At 38.1% G+C, this 20,504-nt stretch overlaps 1 protein-coding gene across 1 annotated transcript in view; it reads left to right on the top strand.

Annotated features, from left to right (window-relative positions):
- Nucleotides 1–20,504, top strand: part of tox3 (TOX high mobility group box family member 3) — a 53,919-nt gene that overhangs the window by 15,257 nt on the left and 18,158 nt on the right. The window lies entirely within an intron of this gene.

The raw sequence follows: 20,504 nt of genomic DNA, 5'->3' as shown, positions 1-20,504 counted from the left end.
TTCTTTACAGCGCGCTGTCACTTCTCCCTAACGTTAAACCCAAACAGCACTGAGCACAATCAGTAATTGTTGTAAAATGCAGTGTCTGCTTATTCTAAATTGCGGGAGGTGTTTGATTGTAAAAAGAGCTATTATAAGCACAATGATCCGCGCAAGAGACGTTGACCCTGTTCCCATGGTACAAGGTCCCACGCACTGCAAGTAGACAAGCAAACTATACTTTGGGTTTCATGTGCGATCAAATACTGACAAAAATATGGCTAAATGACTGGTTTGGAGATTCACTTTAACATAGTTTATGTCTTAAATGGGAGTTAGTTGTGGAATAGTTGGGAGAAAATGTGTATTATTAGATCTGCATTCGGTCTTAAAGTGGCAGCGTCTACTGTGATAAACGAACACAGCCCACACAACCGCTGGAACCGGCATTTTCTGAATGAAAATAGTAGTAGTAGTAGTAGACACGTCGACGCTGCGCGTGACGTAGTGAGGTTTGCTACGTAGTGAGGTTTGCTGCGTGTGACGTAGTGAGGTTTGCCGTGCTTATTTGCATATAGTGGTGTCCCATTTCATAGGGAAACTCCACTTCCCTCGTTGAGGGGACTTTACTTTCGAGGGCACTCAAAACCAAGTGGAAGTTTTAAGGGGGGAGAAATGGTGGTGCCTTCACGTGCTATGGAAAAGATGATATTTTCCACTTGTGAACTGGTATTTACCAGTGTGTTGTGTTCAAGTGCTTTTGTTGTCATAATGTAGGTAAAAAAAATTGGACTCACAGATCCAGACCTGTTATTTGGCTAAAACAATTTTAGATTGCTTAAGTCAGTAAATCATGGTGTCGCTGGCGTACACTACAGACAAAATACATTCACGTGACGTGAGTAAATTGCCTGATCGCTCATTACTAGGAGGCTCCTTGACTGCTAGCTAGCATCTGCTCTGGGTAGGTAACACCAAACCATAACGGTATTATTAAAACTGACACTGAGTGTTAACGCATTATATTACAATTGTTAATGACACAACATTTTATAGGCTACAAAAACTATCCGCTAACAGTAGCAAAAAACGTTTACTCTTGCGTTGCTCTCTGCCATTTTGAAAAGGTCAAAGGTTATCTCATCTCGGCAACTCGTGCATCAAAATATTCTACGAGCTGCCCAGTGGAAAATACCACATGAGTGGGTGTTCATGTGCATTTTCCACGTCAGCTTTTGGTATTTACCATAATTACCATAGCACGTGAAGGCACCATGGGACAGGGCCTTTATTACATGTTGTTTTGTTTAGTTGTCTATACAGAATAATTGGAATCGTGATCTCTGTTTAAAACAATAAAATCGTGATTCTTAATTTATCCAGAATCGTGCAGCTCTAGTACTGTATTGATTAAAATGTTTCAAATAAATCTTATGATTTTGCAAACAAGGTCATGTCTGAGAGTGTTTTCATGGGTGCATGTATATTTATCAAAGCATCCTGAAAAAAAAAAATTGTTTCCTCAAAAACATGAAGCAGCACAACTGTTCTCAACATAATAACTTTTTTTCTTGAGCAGCAGCAAATCAGCATATTAGAATGATTTTTGAAGGATCATGTAACCCTGAGACTTAAATTGTTTAAATTTCAGCTTTGCCATCACAGGAATAATTTGTTTACCGTAAATCCTCTAATATAGGCCCGGGCCTTTATTTTACTCAAGCGCATTGCGGCCCAGGCCTTTATTGGAAGGAGGCCAGAATTAGAGACAGGCCTTTATTTCTATTTGAGCAAAACGGACTACCAGTAGAATGAATAAAAACGAGATTTTGTGTCTATTTGAACCTATAAAATACAAGGATAATTTATTGAAAACGTACAGTTACCATATAACATTATGGTATGCATACAGAACATTTAACAACAAATAAATATGATATAAATGATATTTTTTTGTGAAAAGCAATGATTCATTTTGAAACAGTATTTGTTCCAGCTTCCACAACAGCGCGCATCTGTGCATTCATGCATTCATTCATTCATTCACACACACACAGAAATGCGATTCATATTTAAAAAGTCTTTTTGCGTGTAACTTACAGACACTATTGCGATTAGAACAAAGCAAATATAGAACTGACCTATTTCTCAGCTGGATCCGTTCCTCGAAATAATACTTCCAAGCACTTCTGAGGTACATTTTCCAGGATTATTATTACTTAGATAGATGTGTGTTATCCAGCTGATTGTGGGCGTTCACAGGTTTGCGTGGATCGCCTCAGATTATTTGCGTTTGAATAGCGCGCGCTCTCCGTAATTAAGATCAAAGACAACAGAGTATTTTGAATCTCTTTTGCACTTAAGAAAAAAAGCAAGCCTATAGCGCCAGCGCGATTGTCGATCCCAGGGGGTTAAAAAATTGATTTTCGCCAAAAATCCTCTTTGGCTCCGCAGCTGCCATGGTAAACAACATTAGCCTACCGGTGACTGAAGTCTCACGTGCGAGTCAAGAGCGAAGTGATTGACATGACCAGGCTACCGTAGCTATGGCTTGGATTCATTAGCAAACATTGCCCCCCTGTGGTATTTGCATTGTTACTATCACAAGCATAATGTTGTGGCCTACCCAGAAAAACGTTGGTTCTAATAATAGCCCCGGCCACTATTAGAGACCGGCCTTTATTTACCTCCGCCGACAGCGAGACCGGCCAATGTTAGAGACCCAGCCGCTAATGGAATACAGGCCAATATTAGAGGATTTACGGTAAACATACTCAAACCAAAAAAAAGGGTGGCCAAGCAGAAAAAGTTTGGGAACCACTGATCTTAAACAATCCAGTAGCCTAGTCTCAGCATTTAATCAACTCAAAGCTGCAGTCCGTAGCGTTTCCTCTTTGTCGCCATCTCTGTTCGAAATCTGCAATTGCAGTTATTTGCGGAATTATCAATTTTACATGGGTTGTACATCGGCATGAAAAAGCGCGGATGAATCCAATGTTTTGAGGAGAGTTTGCGGCTGTCAATCACTGCGCCGGTGTGGATACGGCCATTCAGAATCACAGAATATACTTTTTGGAAATATGACCAATATTACAATTTTCAACGGAAAATGACGTCTGAACAAGTAAGTAACATCCACTTTTGTTCTGATCAACTAAGGGGAAAAAAAGCATTGCAGTAAATTGCGCTGATTAAATCAAACGATCGCGTATCATATCATGTCAAACTGTGCAAATCATAGAAGAGCAGTTATTTTGTACAAACAAATAACAATCATAGTGCTATGAAATAAACGGTGTATGAACGGAATCCCTGTTATGCATAAACGTGTTATAATATAACATAATATAAACATCTTACGTCAGGAAAATGTTCACTTTACCGATCTGATTCAGATCGAATACTTGACAATGGAGGAGGCGGGTTTGATTTTCTTGGAGTAAAGGTGAATTGCTCCCTCTCATAGCTAGCACAAAATAATTCATATTTACCTTAACAGCAAAACGAGAAAGGCACAACAAAGGAAACTGTGTAAATTAAGCGAACAAGTGCGCTACTGTTACGTAATTCAACTACTGAAATGTCTTACCTGTCTAGCAAAAAAAAGCCGCCTCTGCGTCCGTTTTGAACCCCTTTAAAACACGGAGTTCACACCATCTTTCAAAAGCCCTGCCGATGTTTATCCTTGTTTTCGCATGGCCCGGTTGCAGTCTCTTTTTTTCTCTAGTCACAAAGTCTTTTATGTTTTACAACTGGTGAATCTCCAGTTGTCACTGGTGATTGTCGTTTAAAACATTCTGGATCCGCTATATGTTTAATTATATCAAGTGCTGTGAGAAAAGGCTATAAATATCCACCTCCAACATCCTCACAGGCAACATAGCCTACTGGCCGGGACTCCTTATTTTTGTGGACAGATGTGACGTAATGACGCAAAGACATGCTCGAATTTCCTGCGTAAATCCACCAGTACCACTGGAATTAAAATCATTATTAAAAGCTAACCGATTTGAATCGAGCCAAGGCAAGCAGATAGTTTTGAACACTGGCTGGTTATGTTTTTTTTATTATTATTATTTTGGATCATTTTTAACACAAAGTTACGGACTGCAGCTTTAAATTTACTTTAAAGGACAAGTTCGGTATTTTACACTTAAAGCCCTGTTTTCAGATCGTTTCTGATGAAATAGAACGGTTAAGATTGAAATTTGGACACATGCTGCTGTCCCGAGAATTTTCGGTTTCTGTGGTAGCACCCCCCCACCTCCACAATGGTTGCATAGGTGCACTGGAACAATCCTTCCTAAAACGCATTAAACTTTCGTTTACAAGAAACTCACCGAGTGGTCAGGGGTGTTCACTGATATGCTCACACAAAAATCACTGCAAAAGATGCTTTCCAACAGGTTTTATCGTAGCTACCACAGAAACCGAAAATTCTCGAGCCAGCAGCATGTGTCCAAATTTCAATCTTAACCGTTCTATTTCATCAGAAACGATCTGAAAACAGGGCTTTAAGTGTAAAATACCGAACTTGTCCTTTAAACAAAGATGTTATTTTACAACTTAATCGACTAAAACACTTTTGATCGTTACTTCATTCTGAGATAAGTCTCCACATATTCAATCATTTGTGACAGAGGTACATTGTCAATTATTCATTTGATGAAGACATTTGGTTTTCATCAAACTCCATTTTATGATATTACAGAAGTGAATAGTGACAGAAAAAGGGGAAGAGAGGAGGGAGGATCTCATTATTATAACTGAAGAATGATGCTTCAGATAACGCGTGTCAGATGATAATATAAAATCATACTGCAGTGGATCTTTTAGTCCTTTGTCAGGTTGCACCACACATTCCCAGAATGCCCTGCGGCTCCAGGTTGTCCTGTATGAACTGACAAAGACAGCAGGTGTGCAAATACTAGTAAGGCTCACTGAGCAAAGAGTTCAGATAGTGGGGGTAAACAAAAGACTCATTTGAATGAGCAAACAGAACACATATTGAAATGACTCGTACGATTAACAACATACATAGACGACTACCTTTTAGATTTGTTTCATTAGTCTTTCTTTCTTTCTTTCTTTCTTTCTTTCTTTCTTTCTTTCTTTCTTTCTTTCTTTCTTTCTTTCTTTCTTTCTTTCTTTCTTTCTTTCTTTCTTTCTTTCTTTCTTTCTTTCTGACTCTTTCTCTCTCTACTTGAAATTCAGTTGGATTTTAAAACCAGTAAGGTGATTGTATGCAGCTGGGAGACAGTGTTATGGAAATTAGGGACCTATGTGTGTTTGCTATTAGCTTTAAAAAGTCATCAGTTACTGACATTATATGGGTAACTCCTCCCCTACTTTCCCACAAGGTAGCTGGGAAACTTTTAAATGTCTTGAAAAGCCACAATATCTCTCTCTCTCTCTCTCTCTCTCTCTCTCGCTCTCTCTCTCTCTCTCTGGATTTTAATTGAAATCTTTTGTAAAGGTGCATTAGACTGATAAGAAAGAAAGACCTTTGTTTTGCATGGTAATGTAATTCACTGTAATGTATATTAAATTGTTAGGCCATGTAAATGTTGGCTTTGCAGTGTACTCTCTCCCTCTCTCTTACTCTTTCCTTTTTTCCTCACTCTGCCATCCCTTTTCAGAACGGATTTGTTTCTTTTCTTAGGTTTACATTTAGCACTTCACAAAAATCTGATTGTCAGCATGTTGATTCACCGTCGTTCTTTTGGACCCGCTCGCTCCCAGTTACTTACTTTGTCAAAGCCGAGGAGGAGGACCCACCATTGTCTCCCATGCCTGAGGCGGTACAGGAGCATGGTTTTGTTCAGTAGCAGCGCATTGCTCCAAGGGCACTGATTTCCAAAGGCTGGCAGCTTGTGCTGACATGCCGACTCATTTAAATTGTGCTTGACAGAACAACCCAGGGCAATTAATCATTTGACTAGCATGTGGAATGATGCTGTATCACAGGCAAAGGAGAGAGAAAAGGACCTCGTGCACGTTTGCTCTTCCTATCCGATTCGCCAACCATGAAATTGTTATCATGCCCATGACAGCGTATTTTCCCTTGTAATAAAAATCTGCTCCGTACAGAGGATCTGTTCTTCTCATTAAGACAGGGCAATGGACATTCATTTGCTGTCACTTATATCATAACACATTAAGACATATGTTCTCTGTTTGATGCTAGATGAAGACAAGGTTCTGCCAAGGGGAAGAATGATTAAAAAAAGAAATAAAGAAAAGGAGGTAAAAAAAAAGTTTGATGCTGTAGTTTTTCATAGCCACCAACCATATGGTTTGCCTCACTGCTAAGCCAGCTGCTGATATTTATTTCATATGCATATTAAAACTGGAGAGTGAATGCTTTGTAGACGGTTTCCAAAAATTGTACAGTGATTGCTTCATTGCTGATGGGTCTTTTATAAGCCTCAGAGGAATCCTTGAGAGAAACACCAGTCTGTACTCTCCGCTAAAGTGTGATTGAATGTTGCATTTAGCCTCTAATAAAGTTCTATTGGAGACTTCAGCAGCTGGCTTCCATCTGGAGCTTGTGGAGAGGCTTTTACTGTGTGTGTGTGTGTGTGTGTGTGTGTGTGTGTGTGTGTTTGTGTTTTTTTGGGGTGAGGGGCTTTTATTTAAATGTATTTAGATGGGCGTTAAAAGAAGCACCTCCATTTTGCTAAATTAAATTTAAAGTGGAATATTGTGGTTAATATGGTGTTGCGTGAAAAACTTGCAAGGATGAGTTGCCACAGAAGCCGGATGGCTACAAGGAGGACCTTCAAAAGGTTCACTGATGTCTCTGTCATGGTGTTTGGTTGAAACAAATGTTTTTCAATGAAAAGGAATAAACAGTGGAGGTTTGTAATGGGTGCTAGCTAACAACGCAAGCTCACTGGAAAAACATGCCTGTGCAACGTTTCTGCAAAATGATTTTACGTTTCTTCTTGGACTTTTTGTGACACCTCAAAGTAAAATGTCCCATGAGTGGTGCTAAAAATTGTATCCAAAGCAGATGAACGTGAATCTGGCAGTGTTTTATTATGTTAGTTGTTGTACGTAATTTGGCAGTTCAAAAATTAAATGTCTGATGAGTGGCACTAAAAGGGTTAATGCTCTATCACGTTTGAAAAGAAGTAACGTACCACCTACACTCAACTTAACCAATAGTGTTAACAGAAACACATTTGGTGAAGCAACCATTTTAGCTTGCATCATGGGAATCATACCCAAATGCCTCCCATTGCAAGTATAATGCTGTACCATATGAGCTACTGAGCAAGGTTGATTTGTCAGAAAAGTCATATGGTGTTGGTTATGTGATGCTGTGTCAAAATGTATTAGTTTACAAATCATGCAATATGGTTAAAGTGTCTTGAGGTCATAACATGGTATCATTCAAGGAACCACTTGAAAATACTTAATTAATCAAAAAGCTGCCGTTGTAGTCATAATTTATCTGAAAATGGAATACAATTGGTGTTTTACTGCCACTAGACTTTATTTCACCTGGTAACTTCAGTGAATTGTTTGTATATCTATATTTTTGGAATTTTGAAAATTGCAGGTAGTAGAGGCATGTTTTCCCAATGAGCCTAGGTTGCGGACTAATGTGTAAAATTGTATGATTGAATAATGAAATAGAATGTGGTCTTATTTCGAACATGTTCACTTCGGTTGTTCACCATACAGAGACAGGTGTTGTTTTTATCAGATGCAAATACTTGAATAATAGAATCCTTTACATGCGTCAGTAGGAAGGAGAACAGAGGGGTTAAATGGGATGATTCAGTGTGTAACTCATCACTTTGATGCAACTAAGGGTAACGCTTTAGATTACAGCCCGGAAAGTACTGCGTAATTAAGACAAATTTACAGCGTAACTTTCGGTAGTTATAGTGTATGTATAAAGTACTTGCATGCAAGTATAAGGGGTAACAACCAGGAGAATAAAAAAAAAATTATACTGTAAGTAGTATTATAGAACTAAGGGGTACTTATTCTACTATTATGATACAACAATCTTACATTTGGGAACAATTTAGCGAGAACATACACTGTGTATCTTTTTAAAATAATTGTGTACCAATACATACTGTATAGGCTTTTAAAAAATTTAAAAAGTGTGGGGTTTTTCTTATTAATTTTTTTAGCAAAAATGTTCCATGTAGTTACAGGGTAAGTGGTGCTTGTTACCCTCTTGTTCCATGTAGTTACAGGGTAAGTGTGACATTGCGGGCTGTAAATTTAAAGTGGTTCTTGTTACCCTCTTGTTCCAGGTAAGTGCAATAAAAATACATAGACACAATCTAATATCACCGATTCGGAAACCTTTATTTGAAGAAAAAAAACAACAACAAAAAGCGTATTGTAGTTGGTCTGAAGCGATAGTCTACAGTTTAAAAAGTTTAAAATATTGCAATTTTTCTTACTAACACCTATCATTTCACTTCAGAAGACATTGATCCATCCATTGGGGTCATATGGATTACTACAGTTATTGCAGTATATGCTGTTTGATGCTGTTTGAACTTTTAGGAACGCATGAGAGCTTGCATTATATGTATTCCCAGAGATGTATATATTTTTTTTTTCTAAAAACCTTCATTTGTGTTAATATGCAGAAGAAAAGTCGTATACATCTTGGATGGCATGAGGGTAAAATATGAGTAAATGGTGAGGATGTATTTCAGGGTGTACTGCATTTTATTTTAATACATAATACAGAATAGCAAGAGACATGATTTCTTCTTCAGATTCATCAGTGGAAAGAAAGAAAAAGAAGAGGAACAAAAGGAAGAGGCCAAGCAAGAAAAAAAGGGGGGGACAAAACGTGCTACTTTCTGTCAAGACATAAGCATTTGAAATTAATTGTTGATTTAAAAAAAGCAGTAAAAAAAAAAAAAAAGTATTGTAAATCTGTTTTGAATTAAGTTGTTTTTTCAAATAAAGGTTTCCGAGTCAGTGATATAAGATTGTGTATGTATTTATATTGTACTTAACTACATGGAACAAGAGGGTAACAAGCACCACTTTAATTTACGGTCCGCAATGTCACACTTACTCTGCAACTACATGGAACAATAGGGTAAGAAGCACCACTACATAGGTACACTATAATTACTGAAAGTAGACTGTAAAATCGCTTTAATTATGCAGTACTTTCCGGGCTGTAATCTAAAACATTACCTATACTTTTTTTCTATAGCTGAGGTAATCTTTCTTCATTAGTTAAACTTGATATAGAGGTATCTATATCTACTTTGATAAAAAAAAAAAAAAATGTATATATAGAAAGTTAAGACAAATTGTCCAATGACTTCAGTAGTGCTTTGCTCAGTGTTTAGGTAGAAACTCTGTGGCCTGCAGAGTGAGAAGACTTGTCTTGTATCAATAAGGATCCATATGTGATTCAGTATGGTTTTGGTTCTGTTTAATATTCTTAATTATTTTTAGTAAAATTAACTTGATGGTTTACAGTTTAAACAAGCATTTCAATTCAGTTTCAAATCCCCTCTAAACTTCCACATGTACAAATTACATTCTCAGGATTTAATTGCACTTTTTGGAGCAGTTAACACATTTAAACGATTCAACATTATTACTGTTTCATTGTGTTCTGTGTGGTTTCTAAAAACTGACCTTTGAAGCATATATTGGAACTGATCATAGTTCACACTCACAAATATCCCTAGCAGAGCATGCATTCCTCAGTGAATGCAGATGAATCATTTTTACAAATAATGTGTGACACTTTGGCTCTGTAGCACTTTCAATATTGCAATGTGTGAGTTTTATATGAACACACAGTTGGTCCACTTGTGCGCTGCTGTAGGGGTCACTAGATGTTGCTGCAGCGTTAGCATCTGTTCGCTTAAACCGCTGGACGGGACGCTCTAGAGTCTTGCACCCTGTAAAACCCCCATTGGTAGATTGTTTTAGGAACATTACCCTTCTCACTCACCCTGATAAAGTCTGTATGAGAGCATTCATCTCCCCATGCTCCTCTGAGCCACATGTCAGAGCCCCGGAGACTTGAATCTCCAAAGCTCTGTTTACACAGGGGCTCAATCCACTCCTAAACTCAACTGGCCTCACCGAGCACCGCGGTGTAAAAGAAGGCCATGATCACTACTAATTGAGCATCGGGGTGGAGTCTGATCTGTTTGACATCCCCCGGTTTGAACGGCCATTTTGTTCTGCGCTAGTAGGGAGAGAGTGAATTGTTATCAGGGTAATCTTTGTGGGTTGAGCATATAAACAATGTCTCTTCAGTATAGTAACATTCTGAGCTGCTCGGTCTGTGTTAAATGACAGGCAGCGTTGTATTCATATAGGGATCTGATTTAGCCATATAGGTTTCCTGCCATGGCATGCAAGACCTCTATGTTTAACATCTTTGTTCTCAATCCAGTGGATAGTAGGATACGATCTACTTGTGCAGCGTTCCTCAAAAAGGTTGCTAAGCTATCTTCTCTTCATACGAGAGAGAGAGAGAGCGAGAGAGAGAGAGAGAGCTAGAGTGTTTGGCCCCTGTCTAACTGAGGCTAAAAGGCTGCAGAGGAGAGCTGTGATATTTGAAGTAATTCACAAGTGCATGTGTTCGCACATTAGTGGGATGCAGTCGGACAGCCACAAGGTTGAGAGCTAATTACAGCATTTAAAGCCTATCAGTTCCATGTGATTGCTGCTTGTGCTGGGTAAACGGCTTTTATTTGGTATGCTGTGGAAGTTTCCCCTCACAGCGAGGGCTCTGTGGCAGCAAATTATTTTCATCTTAATTGCATGTAGGTGGAGACATGAAATAATGGGGCATATTTGTGTTCAATCTGCTGTGTTTTCATTACATTGTGGAGGAAAACATTGTTAGCGGGAGTTAATTAACAAATATGAGTAATTGCTCCATGCTCATATTTATCACTAGTGTGTTCGCAACAGGCAGGCCTGAAGCGCTAACGACAAAGTGCTACATAAATCAAAGTGCTTTTCTTTGCCAAAGCAGAGCCCTTGGGAGGTACCTTAGAGCTTAATTAGAATCTAGAAGGATTTTGTTTTAAGTGTGAGGTGAGCAAGCACTTGAATAACAATGATAAATTAGGCCCCAGAGCATTGCCTGTATGTTTTGGACCACGCGTGCAATATTATATCCTATTTCTATATAATTCATAAAGTGTGATGGCAGAGGCTCTGCTCCAGACGTTCTGCCGGCCCTGTCGATTTGATGAGAGAGATTAATGCAGGTATTGCTGTTACTGGCAGGAAAGTTTACTGAAACGATGCCAGAGTGTTCACTGCAGAATTACCCAGATGGGATTACGTGGACTATTCAGATTTTACGAGGCCGTTTAGAATATTTTTCTTGTCACAGAGTAATGCGAAGGGATGCTTAATGTTGTGCTTCACTGTCAGTCATAATTCAGCTATTTGGCAGTCCAAAATATTTGTCATCCAACATATTTGTGGTCAGCCAATATAGTGTTCATTCCTGATGGTAAATCACTGTGTAACTTTTCTGTTGAACGTTTTCTGTTTCATCAGGGGGTTTTTTCTCTCTTTTTGTTCAGGTTTTTTTTTTATGTACTATTTTTAGAAAACTTCATGCGATTTAAAAAAAATAAAAAACTTGTTGTGCATAACTTATTTATATGTGAAAAAAATCATGAGGATATATAGGCAACCTGTTATTATCAAAATCAAAACATTTTATATTGTTATTGTACTACTGAAACCAAAGATTAATTTATCATCTGGAAAATATTAACTTTTTTATTTAGTGTGTTTTTCCTAATTCTAATTCATAAACCAAGTTACTATTAAAAATAAATAAAAAATAAATATTTTTAGAACGCTTTTCACAATAAATGTCATTCCGGAGCAGTTTACAGTGAACTTTGACTAAACAATACATAATTTTTCTCTCATATTTTCTGCAGACCCCCTAGAATCTTCCAGTTTGAAAACCCCTGAACTAACCAGTCAGGTCACCAGCAATGTAGAGCACTCGCGGGAAGACGACTTTCATCATTTAGCCACTGAAAGAAGCGGAGTTCTCTCATGCACACATGCAGAGAGAGCATGTTGCTGATGTGAAGGACTGTCTATTGCCACGAAATTCCAATTGAAGGCTTATTTTGCACTATTGCAGAAGGCACACTAAATATTGTCTGCGGATTAAAAAAAAAATAGTATGCTGAGTGAAAAGACTTCTCTGACAGACACTTGTGTGATTCTTGATTACAGTCATACTGATACTCTGTGGACATGCATATGGACTGCCTGTCTGTCTTGGCACCAGATTCAGCCATCTGGCCTCAATTATGCTTTAAACATGCTTTGTTGTACATGACAAGTCCACATTGACAGCGAGTCTGCCAGTGTTTAAACGTCATGCCTCTGGCTACGATTATACTCAATCAGTCACTCTGATTTTAATTGGAATGGTTGAGGATGAGTGGGAGACGTGAATGAAAATAAAACTGTCTTCATCATTGCTGTGGTCAATTTGTAGGTTTAAAGAGTAGCTGTGCAGTAGAAGAAGAAAAGATGCTCAAGCTGATTGAATTGAAATGTACTCTGCAAAGAAGAGTGTCCTGCATTATCCTTTGAAATGAAACCATTTTTTACCTGTTTATCTTTGCGAAGTCCCTCTGAAATGGTTTGTTTTAGATCAGGGGTCTGCAAACGTATGGCACGTGGAGGGATCGTTACATAAGCGTGCACCTGCGGTTGCACCAATGGTTTGTCGGATCGTCACGCGCAGGTTATAATCTCACAGTTTAATAGGATGTATTGCTCCTGAATGAATAAAACAGGCTGTGTGACTAGGATAAATGATTACCTCGAAATGTACAGCTGTATGCAAGTTCGAGGGAATGCCAAGTTCTGTCATTAAACTCTAGATGGCTCAGGCTGATGGTTCCTTAACTCAACTTGCTGACAATTACATAGTTAACTACACAGCACAAGCTGATTGGTGTTTGTTGCATCTGCAGCCAATGAGCTTGCTGCTCAACATATAAATAGTTGGTCAGTGTTTGCTGTAGCAGTCTGCAGTGCGTTTTCAAAGTTCCTCTGAAACCCTCCTCATTTCCTAGCTCCACCTGTATAGATCTGCTACAGGTAATTTCATATATGCTATTTGTGCAGCAGCATTTCTTACTTGCTCACAACAGCGTGTCTGTGTATGTCTTGGCAGTAGCAGAAGTCTCTGAACTTGCTCTACAGCAGCAGCTTAGCAGATCTATTCGGCCAAGACCAAATACATTAACATTGCCACACCCATTACCATGCTAAACTCTTCTGAGAGTTGTTATGATGGACCTTATTTAAATTAGTGCATACACCTCTTTAGCTATTGTCATGTGCCAGTGATAATCCCTTTGCGTGCCAATGTTGCCCTGTTTTAGATCAATGTTTATGGATATCAGCCAGAAAATGAGCCTTGATCTCTTTTGTGCAAATGAATGACATTATTTATTTTCATTGTGTTTTTTTTTTTTTATCAATTACATCTCCTATTATCTCTTCAGCACCCTAGAGAAACAATGGAAGCAGTCCATCTCTTGTTTCCCACCATCCTCAGATCACGTTCCATGCCATAACTTTCATCTATCTCAGACTCGGATTAGCCACTTGCCATTGTCTTCACCTGACCTGCTGTTGCTGTAAATTGGCTGGCTGTGCTGTTGTGAGGTTATTGCTTTCAAAATATCCACGCTAACAGTGTTAGGAGTACACAGGATGTCCCTGAAGACCTCTTCAGATGCAGAGAAACGGGTCAAACACTGACCTAATGAAGACAGATGGAGGTGGACAGTGTCTACATGTGCTGTGGATGATGGTCGGCCTGTGGACATTTTTCTTGTGTTTTGGCCAATCTGTTATTTTAGTCCAGCATTTCTCTCATTTGACCTGTAACAGAGGTCAAGACTCAAATATAGGATCTGTTATTGACCCTCTTTTCAGACTTTTCACCGTAAAATGGGGTAATATTGCACAATGTCCTTGTACATTTTTCTGGACCCAGTCTGTAATGGAAACAGACAAAGCAATATGTCTAAATTATTTACATTTTGATTACATTGTATTGTACTTAAATATTTCATTGAGATCAGGTTTTTTTGCCATACATTTTAGCAGTAAATTGTGATTAACGTGTACATTGATTTCTCCAGTTTACTTTGTTGATGTTGTAGAGTCTGAATCACTCAAAATATGATTTCTGCCATCTCTTCTGTTGTCTTAAAAACTTTGTTGCTGAAGATAAGTTCTCTCTCCATCCACATCACATGAAACACTTTTAACAACGGCACAGTTTCAGTAATTCACCGTTTTATTTCAGTTTCTCTTTGATCTCTGTGCTGTCGCCCTGTCTTCAAGAGTGGAATAATTTTAGAGCATATATGTGCAAATCCTTAGTGCTCTTTTGTTCCTGGGCTCTCAAAGTGTCACCATAATAACCAGAAGTGAATAGAGAAGATTAGGTATTGTAATTGTGCGATACATATGGGATGCCCATTGATTTGTTGGAATGGCTCTAGTCTAGTGGTTAATTTTTTCATAAATATTATTTTATTTAGCATGCTATGAAGCCTGGCTCACTGTTTGTCTTTCATATATGAGCAAGACCTCTCTTTCCATAAAGCTGTGTATGAACACAAAATAGGTGTAAGCAGTCTGTGTGGCACAAAACCTATAAACTGTTTTCATTATTCAGGCTAATTTATATCAACCACGCTGTTAATCTTCCACAACCTGTTGATTGCTTTGTTTCTCGACACATTTCTGGAGGGCAGCCATAACTGTGTTTTCAGAAGGACTCCTGTCAGTGGCGCCAGGCTACACAGCCACAAATTGGAATGTGGCACTGGCCCGGGAATACAGCCAAGATTTAAATTAGACAATAACCTCTGGCCCCTCATGCAGGCTCCTCTCTGCAGCTGTAGGCTGATCCATTTGTTTAATATGGTGGAGTATTCGCTAGAATAATAGGCTGATGTATGAGCCGGCTCTTAACAGTTTGTGTTTCACAGACTTGCAGAGACTGAACAACTGGCAGGCAGTGCACCCACTGCAGATGTACCCAAACTGCAATAAAGGAAATGTACTGTATGCTACACTTGGAGAAATTAGTTGTGGAAATGATGAATACAAAGACAATTCTGCTTTGGAAGTTTCACAGAGAGTTGCTTGGTAATAAGAAAATGCATTTAACATTTTTATAGGGTACACTTTTTATTGCGTTATTTTATTTGTTTATTTATTTATTTATTTATTTATTTGTTATTATACAGAGCTTGTTGGTACATTCCAAAACCTGAAATTAAATTAGGTGCAAGTCAGCATACATATTATAAACTGTGTTCACTTCCATATGTGGGGGCGTTGTGTGTGTGTGTGTGTGTGTGACTGGATGTTCTGTTCTATTGTGGGAATCTCTGAAGCCATATCCAGGGTGTTAGCTTTACCGTGGCACAGAGCCAGTGCTGTACCCAGCGAGATCAAAGATGAAGCTTCAGCTAGTCAGTGCTTTCTTTAAAGGTTTTCTGTAAGGATTGAAATGGAATAACTGACCTATGACTCCAGCACAGGAAGTTACAGGGGTTGTCATTAATCAGAGGTATTTAGACAAGACAAAACAGGGCCGATTTGATTTTAATCTAATTAGTATAGAAGATTATTATTATTACTCTGATGATACTGAAAATTTTACTATTATTATTAAAAGTAAAAGTAGTAGCAGTACAATTATGTTGATGATGATGATGATGATTATTGTTATTATTATTATTACTTCTTTTATTCAGCATTTTGTAACACATGCTGAGATTAATATACTCAACCTACATTTTTTCTGTCAAATCTATTAATTTAATTTAATTTGCATTCAGTCATCCCTCTTTATGCATTACAGTGATATATAATGCCTGTCGTGCTGAAAGCTCAGTGGATGGAAACTCAAGGACTTATAAATGGATCCATTTCATATCTCTCATCTGGTGGGAAAAATCTCAAGTATAGCTCTCAGATTTCATTGTTGCCACTTGTAGCTCTTTTAGCAATTGTGCACTAGTCCAGATCTTCTCTTTATCTCTCTTCCTTATATATTTGTAAATGGCCAGTATCTACAGCAATACATATCATGTAATGCAATTGTTTTCATTTATAAATGGCACTTTATACACCCAGATGTACTTGTTTTTAAAGAAACTGAAGTATAGCCGAATGAAGTAACAGAACAAAAAAGCACAGAAGAGAGAAGTGAAAGAAAGCAAGGGAGAGAGAGTGAGAGCATGAAAGAGAAGGATGAGAGGAAGAGGTGACCGTCTAAAGAGAGTCTCTGTCAGTGTGATTGTATTCTCTCTGTGTGCAGTGCTTTCATCTAATGATTTTAGCTTTAAACTGACTTTTAGAGATCGATTTCTCCTGTGGATCAGAACGGCCCTGCTTTAGGCTCTTTGTGTGGGCCTGCTGGACAAAGATGTCAGTTTACACATTTTCCTTCCTGAGCTGTGTGTGTGCTTATGTCATTTTATATTTGTGTGAATCGCTTATATTGTGTGTATGTTGTTCACGCCATCTAAGAGGCTAGTCTCCCTTAAAGCACCAAAGATAATTCCTTTCTCAAAGTATTATATTTTTATAATAAAGTAATCTTGCATATGCGTCATACTGCAGTATGTTTGTTCAACTCACCCATTTGTAGATAATGACCATGTGACCTCAGTAATTCTTCAAACAGGCTGTTGGTCATGGTCACATTCTTCTCAAGTGGATTGTGTTTGGGTTGTGCCGGGTATTAGTTCTGTAATATTGTTTTTCCCCCGGGATGATTGAATTCACTCTGTTGTAATAATATCTTATTTCCCTCTGGAAACACTTGCATAAGAATATACAAACATTCAGGTTATGAAACCCAGCTCAGTCTGGACACTGGTGTCCAAATCCAGTCAGGAACAGTTTTGTGTATAACAACACTAACATGGAGATTGTCTAATGGAACCATTTTTATGTTTGAAATGTGTAAAACTACATATTTCCAAAAAGTAAAAATATATGTTCATTAAAGCACTAATGCTAATAAATAAACACTCAGGAAAACAAATGAGAATAAATACTGAAATTGACATCACTAATCTGCTGGTTGGTTGTTAAATGACTAAGTTGACTAGTCAGCCATTGTGACTCGTGCCTAATATGGGTGTGTTTTGAGCTCGTTACTGTTCACTAACGAGGCAGAGGTATAGCGTTTGCATTGCTTCTCTCATCTTGTTAATTACAGAGGCTCCATTGTCTGATCTGACCCATTTTCAGCATTCTCTCTTTCATTCTTTCAGTTTGTCTCATCCTCCCATCACGGCTAATCTCATTTGGCATCTGGCTCAATCCCACCCTGCCATGAACATGAGAGGGTCTGCTCTCTCACTGAAGAGAGCCAAGAGCGACAACAACACCCCGTGTCCTTTTCCATTCACGCTAACTTCTGTTTCCTAAAAGCTCTCTTTCATTTTATTTTTGTTTATCGGCATCAGTTGTTAAATGTACAGCTGACGAGTGGAAGGTGATTTAATGCAGCACTTCTTGTCCTTCTGTTATATTCATTTGAGAATAATGTTTGTTCAATTAATATTCATGAGTCGTGGATCTCCATGTGTCAGTGATGCGAGGCAGAGAGGCAGGTAATGGGATTTAAAACAGGGTGAATGCTGATGGTGTGAACGAATAACTTAAAGCCTGGAGCAGTGCTAGTGTGTATACACACACACACACACACACACACACACACACACACACACACACACACACACACACACACACACACACACACACACACACACACTTTCTTCCCCTTTGCTGTTTGTATTATGTAGACCCACATTAGTGATGAAATGAGGCATGAACTTTTTTCCATCTTCTCAGAATCCACCTTGTGTTCTCTCTCTGTCTCTCATTTGATAGATCTCTCTCTCCCTCCCTTTCTTTCTTTCTTTCTTTTTTAACTTTCTCAAAAGATGATATTTTGTGAATTCATTGGTAAAGTCAATATGAATTGCTGTTTGCAATCTATTTTCCATAATTTAACTATTTAGAAGTGGATATTTAATGGTAAAAAAGTATGTGGGGGAATCAACTGGATCATTATAAAACATTACATACAAGAATAGAAATAGTCAGCATGCGAGTTAAAACAATGCATAAATTGATATTTGACACTTCACTCTTGAAAATAAAGGTATTGGATTCTATGGTTCCATGAAGAACCTCTATCATCCATGGAACCTTTCCATTGCATAGAAAGTTCTTTATTGTGGAAAAAGATTTTTCAGATATTCTTCACCCTAAGTAAAGTGGTTGTTCTATGGCATCGCTGTGAAAACCGGCTTTTTAAGAGTGCTGATAAATATTTATCCAATAGCCTAAGTGGGCCTAAGTGATGTCAGCATTAGAGGAAACTTTATTACATTTTTATTTAACGATAATGGATGAACAATTTTTTTCCTTGGAATAGCATGATTCACTGATGAATCATTCATAATAATACACATTCATTTAGAAAATGTCTACTTTTTCAAAAACTTTTATTTCATGTTGACTCTGAACAGTGCTGTAGTTATATTGATTTGTTTATAAATTTTTCCTTTTTTTTATAATTATTCTCCATTTTTGGAGGGTGGGATGAGGGTAATTATTTTCTTTAATGAGATGTTTAGTCAATTACCTCTCTTTCTGTCTCTCTCCCCATTGGTTGCTCGAAAAACTTTTCTCATACTACTCTCAACCAGTCCAGCTCACACCAGTTCACCATCATGGTTTGGAGTAAATGGCACCTAAACTGCACCGCTGACAGCAGACGTTCCTGATATGATCAGAATGCTTATAACAAAAAAAAACACGCACTACAAAATTTTTCATTTTTCATTTTTTCTATTTCCAGAGGCATTATACCACTGACGTTATGGTGCTGTGTTGTGCGAGGCAGTGTGTTGTTATTCTTTAGTGTGTATGCACCAGGTGAGCGCTCCAAAAGGCCTCCTCAGCCCAAAACACCTGCTCTTCAAGTCCTGCAGCTGCCGCTAGGCCTGTGTGTGTGTTTGTGTTGTGTGAGGTTACACGTATGTGCTGGTTAGACTTTTAACATTTCAGCTAATTCTTTTTCTTTCCCCCACCACTCTTTCTCTTGCTCACTCTCTCTCCAGGGCATAGACTAATTAATGGATACCATTCGCAGTTGATTAGCTACAGTTCCTTCGGTAATTACATTCGCATACTAACCACTCAGACAAAAAGATGAGGGGGGGGGAAGAGAACAAAGCAAGGGAAAAATAAATTAATGCTCTTCTCATTTTGCTCTGATCTTAATTTGTTCCTGCAATTGTTTGCCCTCCACAATAAGATAAGAAAGCCCTTTTCCCCTCTTATTCCGACTCTTCTGGTTGTGTAACATCTGAAGGAATCACTTTGTTTTAAACAGACAAAAGCTTGCTGTTGGATGCGCTATTGAATCAGGGCCTTGAGGCTGTTGTGAAGACTTTTTCTGGCTGTTCTGGTTGATGTTTGTGTGTGCGTGCGCATGGCTCCACACTTGTGTGTGTGTGTGTGTGCATGATTTGTCTGGTTATAGAGGGCCCTCTGTGCTGGCCCTCCAGCTGCTAACCCATAATTCCTCATTTTGCTCTTCCATTGTTCCTACCTGTCAGTGTGTTTGTGTCTCAGAAGAAAAGATAGGATGCCTGCCATTTCAACAATTTGCCATCATGTTTGATTTAGAGGGGTACAGATAGAATAAAGGATCAGAATAAAGAAAAGAGCTCCATTTAGAAAGGAAGCTGTAGAATACTACATGGATATACTGTAGAATAAACAACACCACCATCCCATTATATTTTCACATGTAAAATAAAGAAAATGACCTGAATATGTATGTAGCGTCAGTTTTAACATGTATTATTTTTAAAATAATCAGACCTTTGTGTGTGGGGGTTGTTTTGCAGTGCTATACAAGCTGCTTTGTGTTCACCTGCTGTAATAAACTGTGATCTTTCATCAGCCTGTGTGGGCATTTCAGATTATTAAGACGACTGTGTGACTCCCCCGCTTTTCAAATGCAAAGTTGCCACACCTAGCTGCCCCACTGATGTACAGTTTGATGCGAACTGGGTTACTTTCTGTGTCTGTCTTTATTATTACCCAGTTACATGAGGGGTGAACTAATCAATGAACCGTTTTGGTACTGCTTTGCAAGATAGAAGAAATATTTCAGATAACTTGTAAAGGCCTGTCAGTATTTCCTATGGCTGTTTGATTCCAGAATATTTGGAATTGATTCTGAAATTAGAATTCAAGTAATTATTATCATCCTTTAAAATCTGGAATTTAAATGACTGTGTTCTGTGGCTGTTTTGTGATTTATTTTTTTAATTATTATTATTATTTTATTTAGTCATTTCAATTTTCACGTTATTTCTCACTAAATGCTTGACAAATAATTAAATCTGATTATTTTGATTAATGCAGCAATATATATT

This window comes from Leuciscus leuciscus (assembly GCF_965113295.1).
Source record: "Leuciscus leuciscus genome assembly, chromosome: 2".
NCBI lineage: Eukaryota > Metazoa > Chordata > Actinopteri > Cypriniformes > Leuciscidae > Leuciscus > Leuciscus leuciscus.
The sequence above is the reverse complement of the archived record's forward strand: the minus strand, read 5'-3'. Positions and strand labels throughout refer to the sequence as shown.